This window comes from Coenobita brevimanus, chromosome 77 (assembly GCF_032717465.1).
Source record: "Coenobita brevimanus isolate Jiangsu-jjx chromosome 77, ASM3271746v2, whole genome shotgun sequence".
Lineage (NCBI taxonomy): Eukaryota > Metazoa > Arthropoda > Malacostraca > Decapoda > Coenobitidae > Coenobita > Coenobita brevimanus.
Genome location: NC_137030.1, coordinates 1550639 through 1562735, shown reverse-complemented (window position 1 = coordinate 1562735; position 12097 = coordinate 1550639).

Below are 12097 nucleotides of genomic sequence, written 5' to 3'. Positions count from 1 at the left end.
ATCATCATCATCATCATCATCTTCATCTGGACCTCCTTTCCCACCTTAGGGCAGGGTGAGGGGTATTAGTGTCCAGACAGCCCAAGTTTGCCCAGTCCAATGGACCACGCATCCATTCACTCATCATTCAGGCCCTCAGAATCCTGGCACTGTCTGATACACCTAAAACTTTCACCACATACTGTAGCTTCACATTAATGTATCGTATCAGAGTTGGTAATACATTCACCTGTTGTTAATTCTGACACACTTCAGCCCAAGGATGTTATATTTGTTTTTGCTCTTCATTTGATTAAATTCAAAGTAGGAAGGACCTCTTGTAGTAGTAGTGGTAGTAGTAGCTGATAGGTGTAGTTGTAGTAGTAGCAGCAGCTCCAGATCTGAAATATGAACCCCTGGGACTGACTGCTGAAGTTGTCCTCCTCCTACAGTCCACCATCCTCCTTTGTGGGGATAGGGAGGGAACTGAGGGATGCTCACATAGCCAGGTCATGGAGCCAGCTGGTCATATTGGTGCCACCACATGAAGGCATCCTTATCCTTCAAAAGAGGATAGTGGACTGTGAAAGGTCAGCTTTGGCCTGCAGTCTACCAGGATCATGTTCAGTGGAGCCTAGGGGTGCAGCTAATACTAATACCAGTTCCAATACTAGTACTACTACTAATAAAAATACTTCATGAAGGGTCAAACTTTACAGTCCTCCTTTATAATAGTGGTTGTAAAAGACCTGACAAAAGTCGTAGTTCTCAAACTCGTTGCGGCACTGTACGTCTTCGTATTGTAGATGTTTATTATGACATTAAAAGAGCATTCCATATGAAGTTTCTGTCCTAGGTTTTATGCCACTAACTTAAGCAAAATATGGCCTCATTTTAAGCATTTCAGTGCCTAATTTTATATTTATTTTGTTTATTTATTAGTATGTTTTGGCACATTTTTGGTTTACCCATATATGACAAAGATACCCAACCCCTCTCAGCTTAGTTGATGGTAGGATGTACTGTACTTAGATTGGAGGTTTGATTTGACCACCAACCAAGGAGAGTCATTCCTACTTCTTAATTGAGGCTTTGAATTTCATGCAACCACTACATAGTAATCAAGTTATGAGTGGCCCAGTTCTGTCAAATGAAAGCAAACCAACTACAGTATACTAGACTTTTATTTAGTTTAGGAGAGTCCCGTAATACTGATGGAGTTAATGATTGTTATACCGGACTCTCTCAGTTCAAAAAGTCTTACCCAAATAAAATAATCTGGAGATAAAGAATTAAATACAAAATTACTTGATCACACTGCTTGGGTTAAGATATGAGAGTCAGATGGTTGTGCAGGTGTTGATGTATATTGATGTTTGATATTGTGACTTGCTTCTTAGATTTAAACCATTTCACTTTCATGTTGGATCGCTGGGTGTATTCTCGCTGTGCAGAGATGATTGGTGCTGGACAGGGATGCGTTCATGTGGTGGCATGATATAATTGAGTAACGTCTCTGCCCAATTGTACCAATGCCCCATAACTCATTCCCTGCCCCCAAGATGGAGAATGGTGAACTGCAGGTAAAGAGGAACATCAGTCTGCAGTTCAGCAGGTTCCTATCCAGATGAGCCTGGGTCTACTGTTGCTGTTACTAATACAACTACCACTACTACAGATGATTTGATTCATCTTAGGGGAAACGCATTACAGGGAATATGTTAGAAAGAGTCTGTTGTATTCTGAATATGTTCAAAATGGAATCTGTCACATTCTGAAAGGGTTATTGGAGAAGCAACTTTTTATTACATTAAGTCCTTGTAACTGATAACCTTTTGTTAGGTATCATTCCCTAGTACAGTAAGCCCATGGGATATTATAGAAATACTGGGTACAATATGTACAATCTTCCGCGTCTTCTCCAGAGTCAGCACTACCCTTTTCCTTTTCCCTGGTGGAGGGGCCATCATCACACACCCTAGGAAGAGGCATGCAAGAAACAGGAAGTCCAGAAGCAGGTAGGAAACAATCACAAAAGCCACCACGTTTGCTGCCATAACAACTGTCTGAGGGGAGCTGCGCACTACGCAATCACCACGCCCGAGAGGGTCCATAGCCGATGCTGGGTGAACTACCTAGCCAGACAGTGCTGCGCCACCGGGCTATTCCTGCCTGGCCAGGCGAAAATGATTGCATGGCCACAATTTCCACCTGGATGCAATAATTTTGTCCAGAAAGAATGGACAAATTTATGAATAATGGTTTTGAACAGCCATATCACAGCATCCAGGTAACGGATTGTTCAGATAATGGACATCCAGATAATCGGGTATAATCGAGGGATTACTGTAGTAGTACAGTTGCAACCTCTGTCTTATCTGAAACGTAACCTGGTGGTCTGCAGGCATAACTTGCCCTACTTCTGCAGTCTGTTGTCCACTTTTGGGGACAGAGATAGTTGAGGATATTAAAGAGGCAGTTTTACCTCATTCATATCATTGTCATCACATGAAGACATCTCCTTACATAACCTACATTAATCCATTGACCACCCAGCAAGTGGGAAAAAGACAGAAAAGGAATAATGGTGGTGGTGGTGATATAATGATGATGAACAAGACTTAATTTCATTCAGCATGTTAACATCCTTATCATTTTCTTTTTTCATTAGTGAGTTTTGCAGTGTGGGTGAGTTGGATATTGCACATATGTTTTTAAAGTTGGCATTGCTGGTGGTTGTTATAATTAGTGATTACTTGACTTGTAGTAGGATGAACTAATTTATTTTAATGTAAGTCCCTATTATAGTTTTTTAAATTCTCTCTCTCTCTCTCTCTCTGTTATATATAATGTATATATATATATATCCATATAAATAATATTTTTTCCTATCAGGCCTACAGTATATTGAAATATAGTACAGTACCTGTACCTCTTAGTACCTTCAGTCCGATTTTTTTTTTTTTCCTGTAGATGATTTTATTTAGCTGGTGATAATGTGAACTGGAGGGATTAGTTATATTCATAATTAATCCCATCACAACTCAGCATCCTTCCTAAGTTGATATAAAATTGCCTGGTGGTAGCAAGACTAAAGGAAAAAGTCATATGAGTGAAGGGTTGATGTGTGATTCTTAAGATGTAAAGAAAGGACATTATCGTATCAAATGTGTGTGTATCTGGGTCAGTGAATAGTGTCTCCGAAGGCGGTATGGGTTATATAAGTACGGTTTTGTAGGAGTGTCTATGCTAATTTGTCACGGTTGCCAGGAGGTACAGTAACTGGAAGTTTTCTCGTCATCTAAATGTTAACAAGGATGTAAGGTGGTGGTCTATAGCTTTGCTCCTTGAATTTGTGTGATGTCCTTTTTGTTTTTTTTATGCTGCTACCAGGTGATTTTAGTCTGCTTAAGAAAGGCCTCTTGTATTGAAGAGATTTTTTAATGCTACATGTAACTCCTCCAGTTCGAAAAGTCTTTTAAACTGAATAGAATAATTAGAAGGTGCCGAGATGAAAATAAGATGTCCCTGGGCCCAGTGAGTTAAATGATTTGTACTACATTAGTGTATCCTTAGGCCCTCCAGTGCACCAAAAGGGATAATGAAGGATTATCTGTTACCATTTTACATAAGGTTTGGTGAATGTATCTAAGACACACAGTAGACAAGATAGATGATGCTATGTACTGTATTGTGTTTCACAGTGCTGCCAGTGTTTCAAAGGGTGAGTTATGCCTGAGTAGTGAAACTGTTTGTTATGAGGATCTGTGTCAGACTGAAACTGTTCTGTCTTCACAATGAACTCAGTTTCATTGTGCAGAGAAACACCATTACAAGACTCTGCCTTTTTTCGTGAATAAAAAAGGCCAAGTCCCGTAATGCTGTTTCTCTGCATATAGCTGTGGCTGACCATGCCTAGTTTTACACACACTATCATTTTATGGATTAGAATGTCCCAGCCAGAAAGATAACCTTGCAAAGGTTTCATTCCCAGGAAGTGACTGGACATTTCCTAATCATGTATTGCTATGAAAGTAAGTAAACTGGAGTTTATTACTAAATATCCTGGGCCATGGTAGCCAACCTTTGCACCTGTACATTTCGAAGGTGGTGATATGGGATTCTCTCTCTCTCTCTCTCTCTCACACACACACACACACACACACACACACACGCACACACACACACACACTTTTTTTTTCCTCTCTCTCTCTCTCTCTCTCTCTCCAAGATTTGTATTCTGTATCACCAGTTGTAAATAGTTGTCTGACAAAGTTGGGAAGGTTGTTGTTTCACTGACTACTTATTGCATACACATAGGAGGTGCACTTTGAGTTATTTGCGTTATTTTGATAGAATGGTATTTGCCAGCACAAATACTTGTTGCATTCCTCTTTAATTTAGTAGTATTTTTCCCATGGTAGTTGAGTATTATTTTCTCTGTAATAGCCTAACCTTATGCCCATACACCTTGGAGGGGTATGGGACTAGTTGACATTTTAATTATTTTCCCAAATCATTTATAAACAGACTAAACAATTTTTTATAAACATTTTCAAGTACATACAGATGACTTGCAGTGCTGTGAATAGTAACCTGATTGCACAGTGACATCCTTTTATTCATGCTACCACTGATTGACAAAATTGTGAGAAGGACGTTCTGTAATGAAAGGACCAAAATCTCCATTAACTGCGTTTGGATGTGAAATCTTCCTTGGTTGTAATAGTATAGTAGTAGTAGTAGTGGTGACAATACTGTAGTTGTAGTAATAGTAGTAGTATAGTGGATGTACTGTAATGTTAGTTGTACTAGTCATAGTAGTAGTAGTGGTTTCAGTCCCATGAACCTGATGAACTGCAGGCCTTAGTTGCCCTTCTTCAGTAATCTACCATCTTCTTTGGGGAAGAGGGAAGGAATTGAGGGATGTTTGTATAACCAGGTAGCTCCACCACCCAGTCGTATCAATACCACTGCATTGAAGACATCCCTCTCCAGCACCAGATCAAGCACAATAAAACTGTTGCAGTTAACCTCATTGCTTCAGAGTAATATTTTTCATTTTATTTTTGCAGTCTCCAGATTGGTGGTGGAGAGATGTGCCTTCACATGGTGGTGCTAGTGTAAGGTGGTTCCTCTCTTTGGTTATACAAATGTCCATCAACTCATGCCCTGAAAGGAGGATGGTGGACTGCAGGAGTAAGGCAGCTGCAGCCTGCAATCCACCTGGTTCACATTTCAGATGAACCTGGGGCTACAACTACTACTGTTTTGACTCTTTAAATATGAGAGGCCTTTTTCTAAATTGAATGAATTTGTCTGGAAGAAGCAAAATTAAGTAGAAAAAATTCATCATAGGGGTTATTGGTCTACTGTATATACATGATTTCTTATGTTAGTAACCTGGGTGGATGGGTTTATGTTCAGTATTTGCTGTGTTGAATGTTGTTTTAAACATTCATATGCTTCATATTTACTTGAAATTAACTCCCTTCTGCACAAGGACATTGTCTGCAGTTTGATTTTGCTGCCTGCTGACTTACCCATGGAGTAATTACTTTATTATTCCTATTTCTCTTTTCTGATATTCTGCTTAGGTTAGACTTTTGAAGTGGAGGGGTTGCATACAAGTATAATAAACCTCTTAGAATATGAGACGCCTTTCCTAACTAGAATAATATCATCTGGTAGCTGCAAGAATGAATTTAAAAGGATATCACATGGATTTTGAGGGGTTAAGGGAAGATGTCTGATGGGCAAAAGGTTAATGAAGATCATATCTCATTCATTTCCAAAATGATCAAACTGAATAAAATTGTCTAGTGGTAGCAGGAATATGGTGTGTAATGACTAAGATATGGCTTACAATACTTAAGTATTGTTTAGATATTTTTAATTTAAATACATTGATTTGAGCTTAATGCCTTTCAATATGACATAAGTTTATTGCTGGTGCCAGATGAATTTATTCAGCTACGTTGAGCCCCTGGTGGTGAAAGGATTTATGAAGGGTGTATTTAATTAGGCTTGTTGGCATTGATTGTAGTTTCAGTCTGAGAATTGGTTGGGGTTTGTTACTGTCATAATATTAGCCACTCTGTCACCCTTGCCTTAAATGTTTGGATTGTTTAGCATAGCTCTGGGTCCCAAGTGTTCCTGATGAGGGGGAAAAAAAAAAAAAAGGAATTAAATAAATGATTGTATTTACCTACTCCAGTTTGAAAAGTCAGCCCAGTAACCAAATAAAATTATCAAGAGACAGCAGAAGAGAATATACATGATGCCCCCAGGCAGAAGAGGTTACTAAGTTGGAATTAAAAAAAAAAAAAAAAAAAAAGTGCATCTCTTCAGCATGTAAAGCACATTGACTGTATTTTCTTTATTTAGATTCAGGTGGCTGCAGTGAGGGAAAGTTGTGGTACAGTAGCTTTGACAGTGAAATTTAAGGGGGAAAAAATCACTCTATTCACAAACTGAAGTGTCTGCTGTCCATGCAATCCTTCCTTTGGTTGAGAAGTTGTTGCTAGAGTGTCTTGTTAAGTTGGTAATTTGAGACTTATACTATACAGGGAATAGTTTGAAATAACACTGTTACTTTTGCAGTTTGGGAAACCTTTGAACTGCCTTAATGAAGAGCTGTGGTCCCTCATTACAGTGGTAGGTCAGGACTGTTAGACTATGTGAGGAGAAGTATGTGGCAGCAGCTGTTGCTCATGCAGTGTAGAAAACCTCTGACCCACCACCAACTGGTGTCTCTTTGATGTACAACCTTGACTTCCATTTAGCCAGGGGTGAGCAGAAACTGACTTCTAAACATACAGTCAAATACATTAGTCCATTCACCTCCCCTGCCTCTCTCCTAATTCAAGATTCATACATGCTTGAATGAAACAGTTTACAAAGGTGAATGATGTGCTCTTCAGTCCCCTATATCACATTCAGGTGTTTATGAATCTATTGTGAAAAAGAGGTAGGAGAGGCAAACAGACTTAAGTATTGAACTGTACCTCTCTCTGACATGTAGATAATATACAGTATGCAGATTAATGGTAGTGCATTGAGGTCAATTACATTATCCTTATTTCGGTTGGAGAATTGTAGGCCGTTTAGTAGTTATTATTTTATTGGCATTAGCTGAGTGTGTGTGAGTCTTCTAACTATACATATTCCTGTATCCTTAAGGCTCATTGTCCTGTATGTTTCACAGAGAAATTGGTCAGGAATGCCCATCATTTCTCGGCTCTTCATTAACATTTTACTATTTTAGCCACGTTAAACAATTTTCTTAATTCATTCTTGCTATCTCAAGACAATTTTAATCAGCCTAAACATTTTTGAACTGGAGAAATTAGTAAGCATTTGTCTTTTGCACTGTCGAACTTGCTAGCTCTGTTTTTTTTGCTGGTGAGTTAACCATAAAAAATACACTACTTTTAGATGTATTGAGAATTATTTAACAACATTTGTGAATAAAAAATCTCAAAATACACTTTAACCAAATAGAATCTAATGTCTGGTGATGTTTGGGATTCTAGAAAGGGTTTTTAGGCCATTTTATAGTTAAATTACGGCTGTGGGACTCCTTACATAATGGTTTCAATACTCAGCTTTAAATTTGTTTCACGTGGGTGTCCATGTAATTAACCCCCATGAGACGAGGGCTTACTGTATTGTATAGGTTTTACTAACTTCCCTTTGAGAGCTTCATCATAAGTGGAATAAAATTGTCAGGAGGTGGTAAGAATAAACTAAAGTAATACATCATCACTGTTGAGGTTTCGAGTTCTCGGGCCATCTGGGAAAAAAAAAAAAAAAAAAAAGAATGGGATGTGCAGTAAGTCCATCCGTTGGTGTGTGAATCCTTGATTTTTAAAAATTTCTACTCATCCTAGTAAAAGAAAATACAGTATACAGTATATGTATGGGGGGAAAATTTGATGAAAAAGTCATTCCAATACTGCACCAAGCTATAGCATTTTTTTTTTTTTTTTTTTTTTTTTACCCTTTGTAATATAAAGATGTGTTGTTTGAGGTAGAGAGTTTGTGTTTTTGTATTTGTTATGCCTTTACAATAATTAGAGAAGGACCATAAATGCCACTGCTTTCTTCATTTGTCATATAAATACATGAAGTTGATTGTACCATTGAACTTTCCTCTGACCTTTATAATAAGGTTTGTGTTATAAGTGGCATAGTTTTATTTACTATTAGTAAAGTTGTAGGTGGCGATGCCCATCATCCACTCATGATGTAGTGCTGCCTACTTCTTCCTTCAGCTTTATTCCCCTCCCCCCCCATCTACCCTTCTTTCTTCCTATTTGCATCATCTTTCTAGTCAGTTTTTATTACAGGTAGCCTTCTTCCAACTTCAAGTAGCTGTACACTGAGTGACAAGCCAAATGGTTTTTTATAATCCATGAAACCATTTACAGTGCTGGGTGGTAACCATATAACCAGGTAACAGAGTGATGTTTGGCCTAGTATGATGTCTGAGTTTGGGTGGAGAGCTGCAAATGTGGCCTCCATCCAGGAACCAAACGTCCACATTCTTCCCAGCTCCTCGCAGTGGCTAGTTGCTGTCAACCACAAGGGAACATTGCTTTGTTGCAGGGGACAGCCCTTCAGGGTCAGTTGCTTGCTTGCAGTTGATGAGTCTGTTCAGCCAGGCAGACCAGGGTTAACAACACAAGAACATTATTTTGCATTTATTTTATGATTTTAGTTGAGTGAGAAGTGAAGTAAATCTTCAGGAATCAAATAATGAAAACACTTTAAATTAGAAATACCTTTGTTATCGTTATCACAGGTTGTGGAACATCAAGTCTGTTAGGCTTCACACCATACCTGCCACAGTGATGAGTTAGGAAGCTTCATCCACGGTAGTTTGAAATGAACTCAGGCTTCTACAGTGAAGAGTAATCAGTGGGAAATATAAGGCAAGGAATAGATACCTGTCTCTTATGTTTATTATGTAGTTTGGACCATGCCAACATGGTCAGTGGTTTCTAAATGTAAACCATGTAAATTGGACATGAGGAAAGAATGTGCGAGGGTATTAGTAATACTGTAGTAGTAGCAGTAGTAGTAGTAGCTCCAGGTCCATCTCAAATGTGAACCTGATGGATTGCTGGCTGAAATTTCCCTTCTCCAGCAGTCAATCATGCTCCTCTTGCGTGACAGAGGGAGCTGAGGGATGTTTGTAAGACTAGGTAGTTCTACCTTCAAACAAAAGCAGTCTCATTGCATGAAATGCCATTCAGACCAAGGAATGTGTTGGATGACAGCCTGAAAAAGGTAAGAGGACTTGACCAGAATCCTGCAACAGTTGAGAATGTGACTGACCAGTGTAAGCATAGAACATTAGCTTATAAAATGTATTGTACAGTATGTATTTACCTTTTTGTTTCTTTAGTATGATGACTCATTACTGTATACAGTACTGTACTGTACTGTATTATTGTTCCAGTTAGTCAGACAGTTTTATTGAGCCTAGGAAAGGTATCTTGTATTGAAGTGATCAATTACAGTACATTGACTTCTTGTCTACACATGGTCTTCCCTTAGGTGGGTAAAATTACCTCTCAGTAGCACTGTTTAGATAAGGCATCATAGCATTCTTACTTCATTGTGTTCCTTCTAGTCATCCACCCATCATTCAATCCCTTATTGTCTCCATTATAAGCGTGGGACCCAGGGCTAGGCTACTCACAACTCTGAACCACATCTGGTTGGAGCACCTTAACTCAGTAGACCACCAGGTGCCTGTTTCATTGCTCAGATTTGGAGACTAGTTAACTCTGTGGGCTTGTGACTGTATTTGTTTAATACTTGAGTTGCCCCAGCTGTGAATGGGTCAGGCATTAGCTGCAATAGAACACTAGATTTGTTGTGATGATGAGAATGTTAAAAAGTGCAACCACTTATAGACAACAGCTTTATTGCTAAGACGAAGGCAGATATGCAACTGAAAGCAATATTAAAAGACACAAAATACCATATCCCACATACAGTACAAACAGTACTGGCTGAACCCATGCAGTTCAATAATGTATTTTTTATTCTATTCTTGCTACCAATCATTCTCCTCAACTTGGTGGAGATTTTCATCTTTTTACAGCTCATTGACAGAATAAGTGAATGCTGTGGCTTTATATCCTTTCTTTAACACTTCTTCATGACCAGCTCCATATACTAGTGCTAATCATTATAGCTTCAGATAAACGATGTAGAGATGTCAATTTTATGTCTAGTTAAATTGAACAGCAATACCTCCAAATTTTAGTCCACATAGGACGCACTTTTGGAACAAGGGGTTAGATACGGACTTAACTCCACTGTCATAGACGCTTCGTAAGTTGGGTAAAAACAGTCTGTTGGCAGCAAAAATAAACCAAGAAATACATCACTGGATTCAATGGTTTCTAAGAGTAATCTGTCATGTTTGGAAAATATAGTAAGTTTTTGTTATGTGTTGCTGATGTGTTAAAAAATATCACAGTATTTTGCACACTCCACCTAAAATATTACAACCTTTCCCACTTGTTGTGGCCCAGGTTCATCTGAAGTGTGAATACAGTGAGTTGCAGGCTGAAGTTGTCTTTCTTCTGCAGGCCACTATCCTCCATTTGGGGGATAAGTGAGTTCAGGGATGTTTGTATGACCACACCACTGTGTAAAGGAATCTCTCTCCAGCACCATATTTCCTGTACAACTGGTTGTGTTAATTGGGATCAACAGAGAAATCATTTTCACAGACAGCAGTGGAACTTAACCCCTTCACTTGAATTATTTATTTTCCATTTTATCCTAGCAGCCACCTGACAAACATCAAAGTGTAGGAGTTAACAGCATAAAGGAACATAGGTGGTGGTAGCAGTAGTAGTTGCAGCCCAAAACTCATCTGAATATGAACCAAGTGGACTGAGGCTGAAGCTGCCCTGCTCCTGCAGTCCACCAGTATCCTTTTGGGGGATACGGAGGGAGCTGAGGGACATTTGTATGAATGGGTAACAAAGTCAAACAGTTGCATCAATGCCACTGCATGAAGGCATCCCTCTCCAGCACCAGGAACAAAAAAAAGGTGACATATAACAATAACTTGCTGTACTTCCTTTAAACAAAAATCCAACACAAGTGTTGTCAATACATATAAACAGTTCTTTACATCTACATTATTTACAAAACATATTACAGTAGCTCACAAACCACCAGTAATCATAAAAAGAAAAACGAGAACTGTACCATCTGTCTCCAAGCTAGCTGTTACTATGCGATAATTTCTTAGCTTGTGCCAATTCATCTAGAAATGTGTACAAGTTTAATACTATATATCACATTATAATTTTTTTTCCCCATTTCAGAATGATGATGCCTTTAAATTTTATTTTTGGTTCCATTGGATGATGGTACTCAGCTCAATGGAGACTTTGAGGTTGGGGAATTAAGTGTGGTGATGATTATGCAGTTTACTGCTATGACCCCTTCAGGTGTTGACGAGGAACGCTTTTATATAATGACTGATAAATCTGGGTTTGATCTGATGCCTCTTACACAAGCATCCCCTCCTCTGAAAGGAGGATTGTGGACTGCAGGAGGAGGGTAACTTCAGCCTGCAGTCCATGGGGTTCATGTCCAGATGGGGCTGGGGTTACACGAAGAGCAGGACCCCATCAATCCGGTGATTTATTTTCACTTCATTCTTGCTGCCGTCAAACAATACAGGTGTACTGTTTAGCAAAGGAGAGACGTCTGGTAGTGACTATGTTCGCAATAAATGCCATTAATGCCTCTATTTTGAAAGATACATCCTGAGCAGAGTAAAACTGTCTCACGGTAGCATAAAAGCATATCACTGGATTAGTAGTAATATTTTCAGTGTTGGGTTCACCTGATTGTGAACCCAGTGAACTCAGACTGAAGCTGTTCCTCACCTGAAATCTGTCTTCCTCATTCTGGGGGCACTGGAAATAGCTGAGGGATATTTGTATAACCAGACAGGTGAGTTGCCCTGCTTATCAGTGCCAGCACATGAAAGCATCCCTGTCTAGCAGCCCATCACCAGACTGAATGGGTTAAGTATGACCCCATTTAAAGGACTGTGGAGGCATACAGCACTGTG